Source organism: Agelaius phoeniceus, chromosome 4 (assembly GCF_051311805.1).
Source record: "Agelaius phoeniceus isolate bAgePho1 chromosome 4, bAgePho1.hap1, whole genome shotgun sequence".
NCBI classification, from domain to species: domain Eukaryota; kingdom Metazoa; phylum Chordata; class Aves; order Passeriformes; family Icteridae; genus Agelaius; species Agelaius phoeniceus.
The window spans coordinates 115001-134706 of record NC_135268.1 but is presented as its reverse complement, the minus strand read 5'-3'; the positions used below and the strand labels follow the sequence as shown (position 1 = coordinate 134706).

The 19706-nt window shown below is 48.7% G+C and overlaps 1 long non-coding RNA gene across 2 annotated transcripts; it reads left to right on the top strand.

Moving 5' to 3' along the window:
- The first annotated feature begins 381 nt into the window (after window positions 1–381).
- Window positions 382–3799, top strand: LOC143693884 (uncharacterized). 2 transcript variants are annotated; one of them, XR_013181859.1, is made up of 4 exons: window positions 382–1069; window positions 1564–1628; window positions 2249–2312; window positions 2956–3799. It is a non-coding gene; the product is annotated as an uncharacterized LOC143693884 (long non-coding RNA). The 2 variants fall into 2 exon arrangements; XR_013181858.1 differs by lacking the exon at window positions 1564–1628.
- Window positions 3800–19706: the final 15907 nt, after the last annotated feature.

The window sequence follows — 19706 nt, the reverse complement described above, 5'->3', positions numbered from 1 at the left end:
AAGAGAGAGAGACAGAGAGAAAGAAAGAAAGAGAGAGAGAAAGAAATAGAGAAAGACAGACAGAAAGAAAGAAAGAGCGAAAGAAAGAAAATGAAAAAGGAAAGGAAGAAAAAAAAAAGGAGGAAGAGAAAGGAAGAAAAAAAATGAAAAAGGAAAAGGGTGAGAGTGAAAAAGAAAGAGCGAAAGTGGAAAAGGGGGTGAAAAACAGAGTGAAAAAAAGAAAAAAGAGTTGGAGTGGAAAAGAAAGGACATTCGGGAGGGGCGGTGCTGCCTAAGGTGCTTCCGCGCCCAGGAGCGAAGGAGCCGTTTGATCCCCTGGCGGGAGCGCAGCTCCCGGTGGCGGAGAACGGAGCGGTGGCTGTCAGTCCGAGACTCCAACTCCCGGCAGGCCCTGCGGCCGTAAAGCGCGGCGTCTGACGCAACGGCCGACGCGCCATATGAATGGCTGGCGGGCCGAGGCGGCCGCGCGCCGGGGGAGCGGGCAGCTCCCGGCGCCTGTGCCACGCGGGACGGAGCCGCGGCAGCGACGCTGGAGGGGCGAAGCCTCCGTCCGGCCGCCCGCACGGAGCCGAGCGGCGCGGAAGGGGCGTCCGCCCGGTGCCTCGGCCTCGCTCAGCGGTCCCGGTGGCGGGGGCTGAGCTCGGGCGGGGCGCGCTGCCGCCCGCCGATGGCGGAGCGCCAGGCGGTGCTTTGCTGCCGCGGGCCGGGAGCTGCAGGAGCCGCCCCGGGCGAGCGGCGCCGGGCGCTGCCGCGGTCACTGTGCGGCGGCTGCCCTCGGGCTGGCGGAGGCGCGGGAGCCGCCGAGCTGCAGCGTCTCCCTCGGGCCGCTGCCGCTGCTGCGGGCGGGGGCGGACGAGCGGCTGCGGAGGCGGCTCCGCGGCGGGCTCAGCCTTGCGAGCAGAGAGCGCTCGACATCGCTGGCATGACACGGCTGCTGAGTGCCTCAGTGCTCGTGGCTCTTCCTTCCACGCAAACAGATGGAGCGGCATCGCTGAGCAGTAAAACACAGCGATGGCCCGGAGAATGGCGAGCGCAAGGAGCGCCGGGCAGGATCCTTCTGATGGCACAGGTGCGATCGGCAAACTCAGCCCCTTGTGCCCCTACCCTCCCGACCCCCAGGGGAAATGCTCTCCAGCCTCGAGCTGCTGAGAGACAAAACGTGTGATTTGACACTAGGGTCCGGAAAAGGTTTCCGTTTAGATTAGCAAATGCCTCCATTGTTCTCGGTTACATCCTAGGATCGGTTTTAGGCAGTGACTTTCTACCGCTTGTCGGATTTTCTTGTGCAATGGTAAGAAAATAGGCAGGTCTGATACTGGTTTCGCTTTTTTTCTACTTCATGTTCCATGAGCTGCTTTTATCCAAGCAATTGGTTTAAAGTTCTACTGTAGGCGTTTCTGGTTCACTTTTTTTTTTTTTTTCCCTCTAAATCGGCAGTAAATATAGCTGAGTAAAATTACCTTGGTTTTCTTCCTTCTTAAATGTTTTTATTGATAATCCTATTTGAATATGCAGAACACGTGGGTATGTCCTGTAATATATCCTAGCTTTTCTTGTTTACAGGGTACTCAGAAAATATTTTTCCCTTAGAGTCCCACTGAAACATTCTCCGTGCAATGTCCGTTAAGGTCTGTGTTTGCAAATAAGCCACCATCAGCTGAGATATTTGCCTGTGTACCTTTTCCTGTCATTCAGAGCTTGCGTTCTGTGGTTTTTATGATAAACCTATCAAACTTGCGAAACTGTTTTGCAAGTCTTAACCGTTGAAGGCAGCAAGAAGTGGTTTTAAAGCCTGTTCTTGAGCAGACAAAGGGAAAAAGTGTGAATTTGCTGCTGAACTTGTCCTTTTTCATTTGACTTGCCTTGAATTATTTAGGAAGAGAGAGCACTAGAAAAAAGAGAGAAATAGAATTGGTTCTTGAGCCCTCCTAAAATGCTCCCCGTGATTCCGTGTGGAGCCAAAGTGAAGGGTGATGGAACAGAGCCCCTGTGCTTTAGAAGGAAATCAATTTCAACCTGATCTCCACCCTGAGTCTCCCTAATTTCTGTTTTTAAAATGCAAACTCAGTTTAGGAAGTGTTGGGAGTTAGTATTTTGGGGAAGAAATGGCAGTTGCACAAACCGTTCCATTTCCCAGAGGCTCTGGGAAGGATTCATTTTGTAAGCGCTGTAACTGCCATCGGTTGGGGGTTCGGGGTTGGAATGTGCACTTGCCCTCCTATAAAGCACTCGTTCATTTGCATTTCAGTGCCAGGAGTCTGGAGAAACTGGAGAAGAGCCCAAGAGACATTTTTCATCCTGAGATACAAAAGGTAGGAAGTGACTTTTTTTGGTTTGGTTCTTTTTCTTTATGATTTCCTGGAAATAGAAGTAATTAAGTATAGATCCTACTGGTTTGTTTCTTCCAGTAGCTAATAAGAATAATAATAATAATAATCTAATACTACTTAAACTGTCTCTTTATCCATTGAGCTGGCCATTTCAAATCCAAACTTCTAAACACCAATAAAACCATCATCCTTGTAGAATCTTTAATAGGAGGGGGCTAAAGATGCTGTTTCTGTTGACAGGATTTATTGGTTCTTGAAGGGCAAGAGGTGAGTACAAGCCTAACTACTTCTTGCTCACAGACCCGTCCGGTGAATACGGCTTTGTATTTGGATGGGCTTTTGATGAGTTCTAAATCAATTGCTCATTACAGTAAAAAGAAGTCATGTTTTTTTGGAACCTGACAGCAAAAATAACTTGAAGCACCAACTTAATCATAATTGATCACCCGTCTAAGTTAATGATTTTATGCTATACTATCAAAGTTTAAAGGTAAATTATTGTGTAGTAGGAGATGGTATAAAATGTATGTTCTAACGTGTAGGATGTAGGCAAAGATTAGAGGAACCAAATTTTTATGTCTTCTGTTTGACTGTTCACCAAATAATATTTGGTTTTATTTTCCAGGGATCGGTGAATTTTAAATTTGGAGTCCTCTATGCTAAGGATGGTCAGCTTACAGGTGATGAAATGTTCAGTCATGGTGAGGTTTTCACCTTCTCCTTAATTGTTTTGCTCATCTGAAAAAAAAAAAAAAAAAAAAAAAAAAAAAAGGTATGTTTATTATTTGTTACCCCGTTCTGTCCGTTTCCTCGGTATTTGCTGGAGCTCTGCTTACCCAAGCTTTGGGTAAAACAAGCTTTGGGTTCCTTCTGTCCCACTGGGTGTTGCCCAGTTTGGTTGCATCTGGTGAAATTCACCCTGAGCCCTTACAGAACCAGCTCAAACCACGTGAGAGCCATTCGCAGCTCTCTCAGGACACCCGGAGGAGGATGGGTGACGTTTCTGAGCATCTGGCAAGTGTACTTCTATCAAAACTCGGCCTGTGCAATTTCTGGGGAAAACCCTTCTGTATCCTGAAGGGTTCCTCAAAGTCTGTTGAGGATCCAGTTAGCAGTTGCTCACCTGGATGGTTCCAGCTCCTCAAGCTAACACTGGTACTCTTGCCCTGTAGTTTAGATCTATTGTAGTTTTGTTATTTTGCAAGATTTTACGTCTTTGGACAATAACGTGCATTTCACTCTTTGGAACCTCTCGGATCGTGCTTTGGTGCAGCACCACCTAATGGGACACTTGGCTGCTGTGCTGAAGGGCTTGGTTACTGGAATTGTAAATCCCGGAGAGTTTGTAAGTCTTCTGTCCCCAGGGAGGTGTCACGCTTTGTTCACCGTTGCTCTGTTTGTCGGGTGCTGCTTCTCGTCGGAGGTATTAACTTCAAACTGCCCTGTTCTTTTTTGAACTTTTTTTCCTGGTTCTCTCCGTAGGGCAGGGAAGGACTCTCGTATCCCGGTCGTCAGACTCAGCGCTGCCCGAGAAGATACAGAGACTGTAAAAATCATAAGAAGCAGCTAGGACTGCAGAGGAAACAAACTGGAGAGAACAAAAGGTGACATTGTTCTCCTTAGCCTGGATTAGAAACATCCACTGCGCTTTGATGCCGGTGGCTGCCAGGGGCTCGTTAGGTCTCTTGAGGCAGGTGTAGGTGTTCACTTGTAGGTTCTATTTTTTGGCAAAGGACCACGAGAGAAGTTTATTTATAGATCCAAATAAACATTCATCTTATCTGAACATAACCTGTCATCCCCTTTCTGACATTAAGGACTCCTGTATAAATACTTGGGGGGGTTTTCTTTGTCATTTCTGAATGGTTCCATTTTGCCGGATACTTGAACGAGTCTGAGGTGGTTTAATTGCATACTGCTTCCTTGAAATTCTGTTGGTCTCTGCTTGGAACCCTTCTTGTACTGCTTAATGAAAGACTTCTGATGGTGTTTTCTTGCCTGTTTGTGGTTAAGGTCATGCTCTGATGCATTTACAGAAGCCATGGCAGGAGAGAGTCAGCTGCTGGAGAAGAGGAGACAGTACTATCCCTGTGCAGCACGGAACTGTGCCACTGCTGTGTCATCAGCTGTGTCTGCACTGAAAGTAGCCACCTTCACTTGTAGGTAGCTCCTTGGTGCTTTAGGACACGCTGAGGGATTTATTCCTTTTGGGATCCACGATGAGAATTCCCAAGAGAGGTAGTAGTAATAAGGTCTGAGATTGGAAAAAAGCCTGTGTCCTTGGAATGTTGTTGTTGTCGTCAAAAGTTAATTTTTCCTTCTTTCTTAGCCGGTAGTCAGCTTTTTGCTTTATTTTTTGTGGTATCAGTATTTGATTGTTTAAAAAATTGCTTCAAAAGAACTGCAGTGGCTGGCCACCAGGACCTTGTTCCGATTTGCCTATTTGCTTGTAGCTAAAACGTTTCCATATTGTTTATCATTCTATTGAAGAAACTGCTGCCCAGTCAACTAAGAACTGAACATCTCTCTGTCTAGGACATGGGGAGAGGATTTAGGTCATGTCTTTGTTTCCAGAAAAAAGTTCCAGTGTAGTTTCTAACTAGAGGAAAAGGGTGGGGGGGGTGCAGACTCGGGGCTCTGATGCCACTGGGGGCACCCCGAGGTGCCCAGGAGAGGGAGCCCCACTGCGGTGCAGGAGCAGGTATGTTATCACGTACTAGAGAGCAAATTATAAATAGAAATAGGAAAATTATAAATATAAAAATATTTTTTAGATCGTTAAAGAAAGCGGTTTTTTTTACTTGTCAATAGGCAGGGTTTTGATGATAAAAATGATAAATACAAAGAATATGAAGGTAGAAATCTAAGTCTAGAAAGATATCATAAATACATACAGATAAAGTTTAAAGCTAGAAGAAAAAATCAGTTGCAGCAGTAGATACGATACATAATATAGATAATACTTTAAATACATGTCTAGAATTTTATAGATATTATAGATAATTATTAATAGATTGCATCAAAAGAAACGATAAATATAAATGTGAGTATAACTATACAAAGTATAAAAATATTTCGATACCGTTTAAAAGAAGGTGTTTTCTTGTATTTATTTGGTTAGAGATGGGGTTTTTATTTGGATTAATAGAAGTATTCTAGAAATATAAATCTAACTGTAGAGAGATCCAATCGATAGAGGAGGATATTTCTAAAACCACAACCGAACGCCGCCGCCTTCGGGGGAATCGCACGAGCTCGGCCGAAGCAAGGCGAGAGCGGCCGACCCTGACGGCCTCGAGCGAACCGAGGCGAGGCTTCCGAGGCTGCCTGAAGCGAAGCGAGCCGAGCTCAGGCGAAGCGAGCCTGCTGCTCTCGTGCGCGCTGCTTAGCGCCAGTGCGCTCCCAGCCTAATGAGCTCCTGCCCGAGCCCGCGCTCCCGGTCGTGTCCGCGCCGTGGCCGGGCCGCCCGCGGGACGCGGCAGCGGGAGAGCCCCGAGCCGGGCGAGCTGAACGGGAGGCGGCGGCGCTTGCCCGCCCGCCGTCGGGGAGCCGAGGCGAGGCGAGCGGAGCCGAGGCGCGCCGAAGGCACAGAGCGGCTGGGAGTTGGGCCGAAGCGAGGCGAGCTCGGCCGAAGAGGCGAATGCAGGCGCCAAGAGCCGAGTTGAGGCGCCAAGAGCCGACTGGAGCCGAGCGTCTCCGGAGCGAGCCGAGCTCCGCCGAGCGCCGCAGCATCCCGGGCAGGGCGAGGCGCCGGGCCGGGCTCGGGGTGCAGCCGGGGCTCTGGGAGGCTTCCCCGCCTGTCCCTCTCTCTAGCCCTCCTTCCTTCTCCCCGTCTTCGCCTTCTCTCGCTCCCTTTCCCCCATTCCCTCTCCCCCCGCAAAGCCGGCTCCTTCCTGTCCTGTCCCTAGCCCGCTACTCCCTTCTGTTCCCCCTGTCTCCTTCCTGTGCCCAGCCTCCGTGTACCCTCGTCCCGGGCTTTCCCTTCCCGTGCCGCTTTCCTGCACAGCCCGAGCTCCCTCGCCGCCCTTTGTCGTGCCCTGCTCTCGCTCCTCTCTTCCCGTGCCCCCTTTCCTTCTTTGCCCCGCAGCCGCGGGGCTCGGGCTGCCGGAGAATAAAGCCCCGAGGGCCGGAGCCCGGCGCCCCTGGGCCCTTGCGGGAGTCCCCGCGCGGGGCCGGAGGCTCTCGGCGGATCCCCCCGTGCCGCTCAAGCAGCGCGGCCGACAGCGCCGGAGCTGCGGCTTTGCCGGCATCGCGCTGAGAGCGGCCCCCGCTCCGTGCCGGGCCGTCCCCGCCGTCTGTGCCGCTCCCTCTCTCGCTGCCCCTGGCCCGTGACAGCGAGGCTGGGCAGGAACCTCAAGCCTTCTGGGGGCTGCCCCCCCTTTCTTGTTGCAGCAGAATCCCTTGCTGGGGCCATGCACGTGTGGGAAGGGCTTGGGGGAAGCGCTGCGCTGCTGTCCGGGGCAGTCGGATTCGTTCGGAGCCTTCTTTGGGGGTCAGGGAAAGGCGGGGTGAAGACTCGGGGCTCTGATGCCGTTGGGGGCAGCCCAAGGTGCCCAGGAGAGGGAGCCCCACGGCGGTGCAGGAGCAGGTGGGGGGCGGGCGAGGGGCGGGGGTCACGCTGGGTGCCGTCCCCCAGAGGGACCCAAAGCTGCCACCAAATGCACAGGGAGGGGTGAGTGGGTGTAGGATGCTAAAACCTGGCAAGGCATTCGGTTTTCTAGGTATTGCTAAAGAATAGGAATTGGTCTCTAAACTCAGCTGGGGAGAAACCCTCTCTATGCACTCATTTGTTTACAGGAATGTAGAAGGTTCCGACTGGAGATGCGTAGTAGTTCTGAAGATATTGCCGTGAGGTTTTGATCTAGGAACGGAGCGAGCTGTGCCCTGGAACCCTCAGAACAGCTGCAGGGGCTGAAGGCGATAGAAAGGGCTCTCTGGCACCTTTCGCCTCCGTTCTCTGCCAGCGCCCAAAGCGTGTCGCAGTCCCGGAAGAGGCGCTTGTCATCCCGAGAGCCAAAAGGAAGACGTGTCAAATCCCAGCTCTGCCTTGTGTTTCGTGTGGGTTTTTTACTTCGTATTGATGTCATTCCAGAGAGCAAGGAAAGAAGAAATGTGACCGGGTCCCACTATTACTGTGTGAAGGCTTTCTTGAAAGGCTGCTGTATTTATATTGTCCTTTTCCACTCCAAGCTTGACTTTTGCCCTCGTTTTTCGAGCTCTGCTGCATTGGGTGTCCCAAGGAGGGCGGGGTTCCTCAGCAGGGCTCTTAGGAGGCGGCGCTGATTCTGCTTTTTCTGAAGGCGTCTCAAAGCGTGCTACCAGAATGACAGTTTTGTGCCCTGGAAAGCTTTCCCTCAGTGCCATCAGCGCACGTCCGTGTCTGAATTGTGGAAGCAGACGGACTAAGAAAAGCCAGCCAGCACCCGGAGCAGATTTCTGTTGGCTCTGTGTCTGTGAGAAGCGGGCTGTGTGCTGGACGGGGAGAGGCGCTGTTGGAGAGTGGCATCAGCGCCAGGTGTGAGCTGTGAGGATGATGGGGGGCTCGGAGCAGCGCCAGGTGTGAGCTGTGAGGATGATGAGGGGCCGGCTCCTGCCGGGGGGGCGAGGCTGTTTTAGGGGGAGGCTTCGCCTCAGCTGCCTTTTGCATGGAGCTGCTGAGTAGAGGGGTTCATGGGGGGCTCCCGGGGCTGTCTCATGGAAGGACTGCGAGAGCTTCTGGCAGCGTCTGGGCGAACACCTGGATACGCGCTTGGATCCGCGGAGCATCGCTTCAAGGAGGTGCCGAGGGACGAATCTTTGTGCCGGGAAGCAGCAGCCGAACGGGTGAGCGCGTGTGGATTTGGAGCGGGGACTTTGGTCCTTTCCCTTTTCAATTGGATCTTGGCAGTCCCCCCTCCCCGCTTCCCCAGGAACAAAAAGGGAGCTTGTGAAGACAAAAGAAATGAAGGAGAGGCAAGCAGCTACTCTCCTAATATTGTCTGTGTTTGAACTGGGAGGGATCCGCTTTCGCTTGCGGTTCCAAGGATGTCGGTTGAAGGAAAAGCTGCCTTTTCCCGGCTGTTAGGGGTATCCCAGGGGTGACAGGGAATCCCTGCGTTCCATTTGAACGGGAATGGGCAAAGTATTGTTGTCATCGGATGGCTTTGATTTGAAGGTAGCCAGCCCATTTTCATCATCCTAAGGTTTAAATGGAGGGGACAGCGCTGGTGTCCCTCCTTTGCAAGGGTTTGAATGGAGGTCAAAATCCCCCTTTGCACATGGCTTGCAGGATTTCATTGGAGGAAAGCCCCTTCTTTTCTGCGCTCCTAGGGGATGAATTTGAAGGGGAGAAGCCATTTCTTTGCCCTTGTTGAAGCGAGGTGAGCGCCGCCCGCGGCGTCAGTTTCGGGGTTGAGTTGCGGGAAGCCGCAGCTCTGGCGGCGTTTGCAGGGCTGCAGTCGGGCTGTGCCGCTGCATTTGAGGGCGCTTCTTGTGGCCGCGGCCCGGGCCGGAGCGTTGCCGCTCGGGAGCGCTGCCGGCCCGGGCCGGGCGGGTGCCGAGGCGCACGGGGGAATTTGGCGCGGCAGCGGCGGAGCCGCTTTGCCGGTGCGAGCCGCCGTGCGGAGCCGAGGGCAGCTGGCGCCGGGCCGGCCAAGGGCGGCAGAGGCGGCGCGGGCGCTGCTGCGCCGGCCCGGCCGGTGCCGGCCGCTCTGTCCGCTCCGGGCGCGGGGCTCGGGCGCCGCCGGGGTCCCCCGGGCAGGGGGAGCGGGCGGGGGTGGGGGGGTCTCCGGGGCGGCGCCGCCCCTGCGCGCCGGAGCAGCCGCCGGAGGAGCCGCTTTGCCGCCGGGAGCCGCGCTCCGTCCGGGGCCGGCAGCGCGGGGTTGGGCTGCCGCAAGTTCGTGGGTGTCGTGGTTCGGAGGTGGCTTTGTAGGGATCCGTCGCACGGGTTTGTTCTGGTCGCAGTGGGTGTGCGCTAAGGGCTATGGCGTTCTTCCTGACCGGTACGGTTCTCGGTTCTTCGGGTGGTGACGATAAAGGTTTGGTTTGAATCGAGTTCTGTAGTCGGATATTTTTTTTGCCGGGCTATTCTGTTTTTAAAGGCGTGCAATGGTTTCTACGGGTCGTTGGGTGAAGCAGCGGCTCGGATTTTAATTCTGTCGCGGTGGCTTTTATTAGCGTGGGCGTGTAGCGTTTGTTTCGGTGGGTTCGAGGTGGCGTCGTGTCGTTAATAGCAGCGGGGTTTTTAAAATCTCTCTAATTGCGTTTGTGTTTCTCGTCTTCCAGGGCTTTTATTTCTTTGGTTTGTTTGATTGTAGTGTACGTTTTATTGTTACGGATCATTTGGGAGATCTTGTGAATGGTTACGTTTCTCTTTCGGCTTTGTGTTTATTTCTGGGTGGTATTTTTATTTTGATCGAATGAGGTTCTATGCGTTTATTCTTCAGTTGGGAATAATTTTTTTGATGCAAATTAAAGTTGCTTTGGTTTGGGGGACTTTTGTTTTACAAATGTATTTTCTTTTTTTTTTTTTTTTCTTTTTTTCTTTTGTTTCTTTTCGTTTCTTGTTGTCCTTTGACGTATTTGGTGGTTATTGATCAGTTTTATTTTTGGGAACGTGGGTATTTATATGGTGGGTCTTTTTAAGTAGGTTTTTTTTTTTTTGGGTAGTTATTTTCTTATTTTTTAGTGGTTGAGATTTTTTGGTTTTTTTCTATTTCGTTCATTAGTTCGCTTTCTAAAGTTCTTTTGACAGAGTATTGCTTATTCTTTGAGTTAGTGTAGATGTAGAATTTCGGTTAGTTTTTAAACTAACGTTCAGGGTCAGTGGCACTGATTGGAGTTGAGCGAGTTGGTTTGGGTTTTTTTAGAGGTTTTTGTGATTTGCTGCGTGTGTTTCTCCAGGGTTTTCTTTTCGTTTGGTTCAATTTTTCTGATGTGATGAGAACTGTTAGTGAAAAGAGTGTTGTGTGTTTTTTTCGCTGGCAGTTGTTTGGCTGGTGGAGGTATCTTGATGGTTTTGGAAGACATTGGTGGGAATTCGATGCTGTTTGTTTTGTCATTGCATTTAGGAATTGGATTTTAAATGTAAAATTCTAAGGATAGCTATCTTTAAACAAAACGAGTAGATGTGCAGAAATGGGAATAAACTTTTATTTTGATCTATTCGATCCCTATTTAAAATTTAACAGGTAACTTAAGTCATGATATATTCCAATAAGATATTGTATTTTTCAAAGAGCATTGTGTATGTTGATAGATATATCAATAGAGATGCTAAATATAAACACAGCTCAAAGGAAATTTTAAATCTAGAAATGTGTTGCGAATCTATGCAGATATATAGATCAAATTATTAAAGGATTGTAAATGTAAAGTGACATAAATCCATACAACACGTAATACAAGTGATACCGTATAGATCTTATGATGGTATATGATAGGAAACAGCTATAAATCTAGTCCATCGCTATGATATAATATGTAAAACATTATAGATATGGTAACTGTAAATACAACAACATTATTAAAAGTAGTTTAAAAGAAAGGATGGTTTTGTTTTTTACTTGGCAAAAGCAGGGGTTTTATTATAAAAACTACAAATACAAATGATAGAAAGGTAGAAATCTACTTGTAAAAAGATCTTATGAATACATCAAGATGGATATAAAAATTGAAACTATTAGAAAAAAGAAGTTGTAGCAGTAGATTTGGTACATGATAAAAATAATGATTTATCTCTATGATGTGAATAATAGATATGTGCTATGTAATGATGAATGGAATGCATCAGTCTAAACGGTGACTATAAAAGTGAATATAATTATGCAAGCTCTAAATATAAAACTATTTCAATAGAGTTGAAAAGAAGGGTTATTTGGTATTTGTTTGGTTAGAGATGGGATTTTTTTTGGAAGAATAAAAGTATGATAGAAATCTAAATGGAAGTCGAGAAATATACAGTCAATAGATAATGATATTGCTACAACCACAAAGTATGAATAAATACAGATAATAGGAATAGGCATAATAGATTGTATAAACGACGTAACACATCACTGTCCGGTCTAAATATGCGTGTGAATAGAATTAGGAAAACTAGAACTATCAAATTTATTTCAAGAAGGCATGAAAGAAAGGGGGCTTATTTGGTTCTTGTTTGGTAAGAGGCAGGTTTTTGGCATTTATTTTTAGAGGAGTTTTTGGGGGGGATGGCCCCTGTTCTTTTTTGCCGCCTTGGCCGCCCGCAGGCCCAAGGCGCGCGGCGCCCCCCGCTGGGGTGGGCGGCAGTGCTGCCACCTTGTGGGCAGAGCGCGGTACTGCAGCCCGGCGCCGCCGCCAGGCAGCCCTCTTGGGCGTGGCGCGTGGCGGAGTTTGTTTGACCTTCTGAAAATGGCGGCCAAAAGGGCGGGCAACCGGAGGCCCGCGGTGTGTCTATGCGGACTGCCTGCACGGAACACCGACGCCGGCGCAGTCCCGGCGGAATTTTTGTGGCGTTTTAGGTGTACCCGACACGGGCTGTGGGGTCAGCGGCGCCGCGGGCGGGCGTATTTTGGCGTGTTTCTGACCGGCATGTGAGTAACCGCCTCTCTCGCCCGAGGGGGGGGGGGTCCTCTCTCGGCCGCCATGTTGGGAGTGGCGTGTCACCAATGTCGCGGGAGTTTGTTTGACCTTCTGAAAATGGCGGCCAAAAGGGCGGGCAACCGGAGGACCCCGGTGTGTCTATGCGGACTGCCTGCACGGAACACTGACGCCGGCGCAGCCCCGGCGGAATTTTTGTGCCGTTTTAGGTGTACTCGACACGGGCTGTGGGGTCAGCGGCGCCGCGGGCGGGCGTATTTTGGCGTGTTTCTGACCGGCATGTGAGTAACCGCCTCTCTCGCCCGAGGGGAGGGGGGGGGGTCCTCTCTCGGCCGCCATGTTGGGAGTGGCGCGTCGCCAATGTCGCGGGATTTTTTTTTTTTGACCTTCTCAAAATGGCGGCCAAAAGGGCGGGGATATCGCGGACCCGGGAGTCTGCCGCCCTGTGGCCAGAGCGCGGTACTGCAGCCCCCCGAGCCAGCGCCCTGCCCCTCGCCGCTGGCTGCCGGGGGCGGGGCAAGGACGCGGCTGCCGAGCGAGGCGAGGGCGAGGGGCGGGAGCGAGCGGCGGGCGGGGCGGGAGCGAGCGGCGGGCGGGGCGGGCTCCGTAAATGGCCGGGAGGGGTGAAAGACGTTCAGGAGTGCAAAAGGGACACGATGGCTGAGAAGAATGGCCGGGGGGGGGGGCGGCCCGGCGGGGCCGCTTTCGGCGGGCGGCGGAGGCGCGGTCGCAGCGCTCCGCGGGCCGGGGGCAGCGAGCGGGGGCGGGCGAACGCCATCGGAACGGGGCTGCACCCCCCCCCGAGCCCGCGCACGCGCCTCTCCAGGCGGCGGAAGCGACGGCGAGCCGGAAAATCCCGGCGGGGCGGCGGCGCTGCCCGCCCTTTCTGCCGCCAGCTTTGCAAGGTAAGACCGCCCGCCCCGTCCCGCCGCCCTCCGGTGTCTGTAAACAGACAGACTCCCTCTGGCTTCCCACTTCTCCGTGCTGGAGAGTGGGAGAAAGGTCCGTGCTGCTTGCCGTGTCCTCGGTGGGCAGAGAGCTCTGACCTTGCCTTGGATGGGCTGCTGAGGATTGGATCCATGGGGATGTGCTTGGATGCATTCAGTGACCTTTACAGATTTCTTTCCCCGCTTTTTTCAGTTCACAGAATCATGGAAGAATTCAGGTTGCAAGGGGCTCTAAAGATCACCTCATTCCAAGGCTGCTGCCGCCGTGGGCAGGGACGTGCTTCCATCGAGTAGCTTGCTCAGAGCCTCATCGCAGAGCACCGAGGGGCCTTGAGCACTTGCAGCGATGGGGCAGCCCCAGGACCTCTGAGCAACCTGTGCCCTGTGCCAGCCAGGTGCCAGAGGAGGAAGGAAGCCCTTCCCACCTGGAGCAGAGGCTGCGTAGCCTTGTGTCACCGAGCGTGTGAGACAGAAAGGCCCTTCCTTTCTGGAGGGGTAACAACACTCAAAGCTCTTTCTCGGGACAAGCCGAGCAATGGAAGGCCAAAGGAGCCTTCAGTTCTTCCAGCAGCTTTGGGAACAACTTGAAGGAGGAGCAGAGCTGGCCTGGTGCCTGCCGGCTCTGCAGGCAGTGGGCATGGAGAAGCTGCAGCTGCATCTGTCTTCTTGGCTGAGGCTTTATAAATGAGGCGCTTTTCTGTAGTTCCTTTTCAGGCATGACGTGCAAGTTGCCCCTAGAAGTCCAAAGGCAGCTGTTTTCTTAGCAGAAGGAAGTCAGGAGGAGGCAAAGCCAGCAGCTAAGTCTGGATAAAAAACTTGGCTAACCTCTTTTCCCCCCCCTCCTCCAAACAGGCAATTGTGAAGCACTCAGCAGAGATCTGCCCGGGAGGAAAAGCAGAGCCAATCTCTGAGAAGAAGGGACGTGCGAGCTCTGGCGAGGACGGCTGCTCCCCCTGGCCTTGGTGTGGGACCTCCTGAGCTGCCATTCCTGTGGTGGGAGTGTTTCTCCTCTCCTCCAGCCAAGCCAGAGACCGCCTAGGGAAGGAGCAGGTAAGGTTGAAGTACCGAGGTCTCCCAGGTAAGAAGTGACACGGCAAAAGGAAATGGCCTCAACTTGCAGCAGGGAAGGCTTAGATTGGATTGGAGGGAAAATTTCTTCCCTGAAAGGGTGCTGAGGCGTAGGAGCCCAGGGAAAGTCCCCATGCCTGGAGACATGTCAAGGATGTCAAGATGTGGTGTTTAGGGACCTGATTTGGGGGGGCAGCAGCTGGGCTCGATGTCCTTAGAAGGCTTTTCCAACCACAAGGATCCTATGCTTCTGGAAAGCCTTGACCCCTCTGGCTCTAGCACAGCACCTGGATGCTGACAAAATGAGGCTGGTCATAGAGCCTGGAGGTCCCTGTGCCACAGGGAGAGGACAAGCCGGTGTCACCTGCAGGGAGGGTCTCGTCCCCAGAGAGCAGCCAGTGACTCCGTCCCTGCCCGGGGCTCTGGGTGCGCCCTCGGGGGGCGGGGGACGACACCTGCCCTCAGGTGTCCCTCTGGGCACCTGGGAAGGGAACCAGGTCCATCCGTGCGGCAGCTCCAGGGCTTGCAGGCTTTGGGGCTTTGCAGCTGTGTGCCTTGTCACAAGGTGGCAGGGACGTGACACTGCCTGGCAACGCTGCTGGCCTCGGATCCTTGCTGCTCTCATCCTTATCCCATATGGATTTAGCAGCAATCTTCTGTCTTTGCTTTCAAACTGTCCTTGGGAGAGTTCCAAGAGAGGGTCATTAGTTATTTCAAAGCCTACATCTTTTACCTATTGGCACTGAAGAGAAAAGACACAAACCTGCTTTGCATCCTTCTGCCTGGAAGTCATTGTGACACACAGGGAAGGGAGGAAGGGGCTGGCCGGGGTCAGCCTCTGCTGAGCCTCAGCTCTGGCTGCTCCTGCTCACAGGGTAAAGCCAAAAGCTGTCGTGATCAAAAACGCAGGCCGCCCTTCTGACCTGAGTCACAGGGGCCGTTTCTTCTGAATGAATCAAGGTGGGAAATCATTCTTGGAGCTTCAGAAGAAAAAAAACCCCAGAACCGTAGGTACGTTTGTAAGAGTGTGTATGTACGGACATTTCCTTCGATGAAGAAGAAAATCTTAGAAATATCATGTCACGTCTGGTTTCCTAGAGAAGATCCTGAACTCTGGGCTTCTGAAAGCAAATGGCTGTGCATTTATAGGAGCGTTTCCCTTCTTTTTATGTGCCTCCCCCAGTCATCTTCTACCCTTGCCCACGGCAAGGAGAGCGCGGTGATTTGGCTGCTCCGCTCTGCCGAGGTTGTTGCAGGCTGTGTAGCAGGGAGTGAGGCCTTTTGTGGCTGCTCATCAGACATTTTCCTACAGCCTTCTCCCTGCAATGGTAAAATGAGACTTGTGTTAGCGAGCAGTCAAGTAGAGCAGGTAACATTAGAAAAGAATTGTTTCTGAGCTGCTGTTCACTAGCACGTGTTTCCCCTTTCCGGCAGAGCGCGCATCATTGCGGGCTTGGGATCGATTGAAATGCGCTAAGGAAACCAGCTCTGGGGAGGGAGGGAGGGAGGGAGGGAGGGAGGGAGGGAGGGAAATGCTCTCTTAACATGTGCCAATTCTTCTGTCAAACTCATCAGGGCAGGACAGCGTTCAGACTGAAAGTGTAAGAAGATGTGGAGGGAGACAGAGAATCTGACAGGAGCACCGGACTCACAAGTGCACGAATTTTGCTTTTGGCTTGGATTCAAACTCAGAAGTTGTAAGGAATTTGGGAAGGAGAAGGGACATTTCAGAAGGAGAAGAAGAAAAAGAAGTTGTTGTTGTTGTTACAGCCCTGGCAAAATCTTTGGTTCTAGCTAATAAAGGAAGTTAGTTGAAATTAAAAAAAAGAAAAAAACGTGGGTTTTTTTCTTTTTCCTTCGCTGTTGTATTCGTTGGTGGTTCGTTATATGGTGTGTTGTTTTATTTCTTGGTCTTATTACCTCTGTGTAAATAGTTTTTTTGAGTGAAGCTAACTTTCTGGACGGGTTGGTTTGTATTTGAGGTAGGATTAATTTCAAGAGGTTTCTTTCCTAGACTTCTGATAGGCATTCCTGGGATTTTGGTTTTGTTTACTGTGTGTATCGACAGAGAGATTTGGTAGGGCCAGCTGGGCTGCTGGAGTTTTGGGTGTTAATTTATGAGATGGCTTTTGTTCAATGCAGTTTTGAATTGTTGAAAGGGTTTTTAATGTAGTGGTTGTAAGGCGGTCTTTAAGAATTGTTTGTATCGTTTCACGTTGTTTGTAGTCGGTGTACGATCAGGGATATGGTGGAACTTCTTGAACGTTCTGGTTTTAGCGTTCCTAAGTTCCGATTTCTTTCTGCTTTGCTGTTTTGTTTCTGGTTTTCTTTTGGGGGACAGGGGCATTTGTATACGGTGGGTTTCTAGAGGCAATATGTCTTTCAATTTGGGTAGTGATATTTTTTAGTATTTTAATAGTTTCGATTTTTTTTATTTTCATGCTTTTAATGAGTTGTTTTAAAATTTGGAAGATAACCTTTCTAGACGATTGGTTATTATTTGTGAGTTAGCCTCAAGGTAGAGCTTTGGGGGCTTTTTTTAGTAATGTTTAGGGTCAGTTGTAGGGTTTTGAGTTTAGTGAGTTGGTTGGATTGAATTTTTCACGGGTGTTTGTTTTGACTAGCAGTTCTGTCATTTTCCATGTGTATCTGAGTTTTTTGGGGTTTTGAGCCATTGGTTGAGGAGGAAGTTTATGATGAGAATGTACAGAGCTTTTGGGCTAGTTATAGTGGGATTTCAAATGTCTTGACAGTTCGGTTGATTTGAGTTTTTCTTAGGGTTAAATGTTGTGGGGTCTTTGTTCTGTTAGTCCTAGAAATAGGTTTGGTTTGGATACGCTGCGGTGGGATGAGCGTGGGCTGCGTACCGGTGCTGCCGAAGGTGCGGTATTTGTGTGGTTCTGATGCGTTGGGTTAATGAATTGATACGGTCTAATATATAGATTAATTAAAGTAGAAATAAATATCTATATAAAAACAAATATAAAATGATAGTGGTAAACATAAATAGAGAAAACAAATAGATAAACACATAAAACTATACTATATAGTATATTATTGTAACAGATGCTAATCTATAGAAATGATAGTCTATTATATATGTATACAAAGATATATAAGGATCGGTTGTAAATAAAAAAATATTTAGATAGAGTTAAAAGGAATTGGGGATTCTTTGGGATTTTTTTATTAGGTTATAGGCTGGGGTTTTTTTTCTAGATAGAAATAATATAAAAATAAAAATCCAGATCTCCAAATATATAATGCGTATACCGATCTCTCTAAATATTGAATATAAAGAAATAGAAGTAAAAGAATATCTAGGATATAAAAATACTATATATCTATTATTCTATTAAAAGGTATTCTCTCGAGTATGTATAATACCTACAAATGTAATAAATAAAAATTATAAAAGTAAATGTGAAGAGAATGATGAAAAATGAGATGATTTTTAGAGTTTTAAATATGGTTTAGATAAAGGGGTGTCTTTGGTTTTTGTTTGGTTGGAGGCAGGGCTTTTATTTGAAATAATAGAAGTATTATAGAAATGTGAATCTTAAGATAGACATCTATCATAAGTCTAGAAAGAGAAATGACGAAACTATGGATAGAAATTGAAATCTAAATCTATGTCAGTAATATGAAGAGTTGTAGTATAGAATAGAAATGACCTTATGTGGCAATATAAATGAGAAATGGGAATAGAAATAGAAGAAGATGTAAATATAGTTGGAAAGAAAGGGAATTTTTTGGCTTTTGTTTGAGTAGAGGCAGGGGTTTTATTTGAAATAATACAAGTGTTCCAGAAGTGAAAATCTGAAGGCAGAAATAGATAATCAATGAATCAAAATACGTATAAAAATATAGAAAGAAGTCCTCGGAATAGATGGAATATAGAATATCAATTGATTTATAAATTGACATTGATAAAGAGAAATGGACCAGTAAGCAATACACATTATAAATAGAAATGTGACTATCAATAGGAAAACCTAGGGGTAAAATCTATTTAAATATTGTCTAAAAGCAAGGGTTGGGGTTTTTTGGGTTCTTCTTGGGTTAGAGGCAGGGTTTTTATTTGAAATAATATGAATATAGATATTACTCTTACCTGTTTCTAAATATTGAGATAGATAATCAAGATATAAATATAAAACCTAAGGAAATAGAAATAGTAGGAAGGGATGTAATATAGAATACAAATAAGAGTAGACATTGATATACAGTTTAAATGTCAATGTGAATATGAACCTGAAAGATACAATTTTAAAAAAGATTGAAATAGAGTTGAAAAGAAAGGGGTTCTTTTTGGCTTGAATTTGGGTAGAGGCAGGGGTTTTATTTTAAATAATGGAAGAGTTACAGAAGTAAAAATCCTAACACAGAAATATAGATTAAATATAGAAAGATATGAATAAAAAGATGTCAATAAATAGAAGAAATAGGAACAGATGTAAAATAGAATATAAACTTATAAAAAATCGGAAATTATAAATGTAAAAATAAACATTACACATCAATATACATTTGAAATATAAATGTGGATATAAAGATGAAAAAAAAAAATTTTTTTTACAAATTTAAATGCAGTCGAAATTAAAGGGGGTTCTTTTTGGCTTTTATCCGGGTAGGGGCAGGGGAATTATTTTAAATAATGTAAGCGTTACAGAAGCAAAAATCCTAACAAATATATACTTACTATGTAAAAATAGGTATAAAAATAGAGAAATAAATTTAAGTACTAGGGAGAGATGTAATATAGAATAGAAATTTATTTATAAATAGAAATGTATAAATATACATCAATGCGCATTATAAATAGAAAAGTGAATATTAATATGAAAAACTATTTTTAAAAATATTTACATATTTTTTAAAAGAAATTGTTGGCTTTGGGTTTGGTTTGGTGTTTTTTTTTTTTTTTTTTTTTTTTTTATCCTATTAGGTTAGAGGCAGGAGGATTTTTTTCTTCTTCCTGGTTGCTTTGGGGCATTTATTTCAGAGCAGCTTCTGGGGGGGATCGCCCCTGTTCTTTTTTGCCGCCTTGGCCGCCCGCAGGCCCAAGGCGCGCGGCGCCCCCGGCTGGGGTGGGCGGCAGTGCTGCCGCCTTGTGGGCAGAGCGCGGTACTGCAGCCCGCCGCCGCCAGGCAGCCCTCTTGGGCGTGGCGCGTGGCGGAGTTTGTTTGACCTTCTCAAAAGGGCGGAAGAACGGAGGGCCCCTGGCGGTGTGTCTATCCGGAATGCCTGAACGGAACACCGATGCCGGCGCGGCCCCGACGAGCTTTTCTGTGGCGTTTCAATTGCGATGATGGCATTCCGGTTCGCCTGCAGGGTTCGGCGTCGCGGGAAATCGTTTCTAGGGCTCGAGGTGGGTGTCGGCATTTTGATCAGGCAGCTGGCAAAACGGCTACGCCTTGGGGTCTTTCCAAGGGGCGCTGGGGGCGTGGCCGGGGCGGGGCGCCGTGTCGACGAGGTGACGTCATTAGGCGGCACTCTGCCTGCAGTTCGCCCATGCAGACGGCAGGGGGCGCTGTGCCTGCAGTGCGCCCATGCAGACGGCAGGGGGCGCTGTATAAATAGAGTATTAAGTATAAACTATCTAGAAGAAGAAATAAAAGCTCTATGTCACCTGCAGCTGTAGAAAATTTCAGGCTCCCATGGAGGAAATAGTTTTCCTAAAATCATTACCGTTTTGGGGTTTTTTGCACTCCCCGGTAGCCTGAACGTTTCGACTGCTGCTTTTTTATCCTAAAGCCAGAATGCAAATCCCAGATTAGAAATACAGGGAAAGAAAGAGAGA